This window comes from Nyctibius grandis, chromosome 2 (assembly GCF_013368605.1).
Source record: "Nyctibius grandis isolate bNycGra1 chromosome 2, bNycGra1.pri, whole genome shotgun sequence".
Taxonomy (NCBI): Eukaryota; Metazoa; Chordata; class Aves; order Nyctibiiformes; family Nyctibiidae; genus Nyctibius; species Nyctibius grandis.
Window position 1 is genome coordinate 15246882 of NC_090659.1, and position 1540 is coordinate 15248421.

At 47.1% G+C, this 1540-nt stretch overlaps 1 non-coding gene across 1 annotated transcript; it reads left to right on the forward strand.

Moving 5' to 3' along the window:
• Positions 1–557: 557 nt before the first annotated feature.
• On the forward strand, positions 558–630 carry TRNAK-CUU (transfer RNA lysine (anticodon CUU)). The gene has a single exon. It is a non-coding gene; the product is annotated as a tRNA-Lys (tRNA).
• Positions 631–1540: the final 910 nt, after the last annotated feature.

Genomic DNA, 1540 nt, shown 5'->3' on the forward strand with positions numbered 1-1540 from the left:
CAACTGTCTGGCTTCTCTACCATCCAGTTCTATGCTATCTGCCCCATTATCCCAGCATCGGAGCAACCAGGTAATTATTGGCTCACCGTCATAACGACTAAAATCTTTTCTTATATTTCGCAGTTCTTTCAGGGATAAGGAGTGGTAGGTTATCTCTACTTCCGAGTCCGAGTCCTCCTGTGATTGTTCTGCTTTAGAAGGACCTTTCTTGTCCTTCTTGTGTAATGGGCCTTCTTTAAAAAGACGATCAAGGAAACCCCCCTCTGTGTCAGGCCCTGACTCTGACTGAGAAGGGCCCTCACCTGGGTCCCGTGCTGGCTCTGCCTTAGAAGCCTCTGAGTCATCATCCTTTACTTTACTAGTTGATTTCTTTCGGTGTTTTCTCCTGGTTACAGGGGCAGCATGATACCTCCTGCTGTTGCTGCACCGACATCTAATCACATAGCACACCAGTAACACATACAGGACACCCAAAAATAACAACATGCCCTGTTCGAATTTTGCAGGAATCAGCTTGGCAAAAAAGGAGCAGATACTATCAAAATCAGTTAAAAGACGCCCGGCTAGCTCAGTCGGTAGAGCATGAGACTCTTAATCTCAGGGTCGTGGGTTCGAGCCCCACGTTGGGCGCCAATAAATCTGTCACGGTTTAAAGCTGGGCTGGCGATTAAACCTGCGGCAGATGCCCTCTGTTATCCCCCCCACTCCCCCCAAAGGGAAAGGGAAAGGGAAAAGGGAGAGAGACTTCTGGGTTGGAAAATTAAAACAGTTTTAATAAACTATAATAATGAAAAAAAAAGTATAATAATAATAATAAAAATAATCAAATATATACAAATATATATACAAAACCAAGATTGAGCTCCCCTGAAGTCAGCCACGTCACCACCGGCACTGCAGGGCAGGCTCCGGGAAGGCCCAGCCTGGGCCTAGCGATGGTCGAGAGCTGGATTCAGGAACGCACGGATAGGGATCGGGGGCAGCAGGAAAACAGACGGAGTCCTCCCTGGACACCGGCCATAGCAGAAAGAGAGCGAGACCCTCGTGATCCCCCCACTTTATACCGAGAATGACGTGTATGGGATGGAATACCCTCGTTGGTCAATTTTGGGTCATCTGCCCTGTCTGCTCCCCACTGCAGCTGCGACCCCCCTTCGGCTCTTCACTTGTAAGCAATGAGGAATTCAGCAGTGACCTTGGTTTCTCTCAAGAATAAGTACAGCAAGAGCCTTTCTGCACAACATCCCTACCGGTGCCTCAGTGATAACTACAAACTTCGAGCGTTATCAGTCCTGGAAGCAGACACTGTCTGCAAAAACATGCAGTTAGTTAGAGGAGACTTAGCTGAAAGTAAAAATCACTGAAAGGAAAATCGGCCTGGTTTAGGCCAAACCAGGACACAGGGTAATGGTTGGACTTGATGATCCCTGAGGTCTCTTCCAACCTGATTGATTCTGTGATTCTGTGATCTGCTGAATATTGCAACACGAAGAAAAGCTTTTTGAGCTACGCATGGGAAATTGAATGCTATGATTTTATA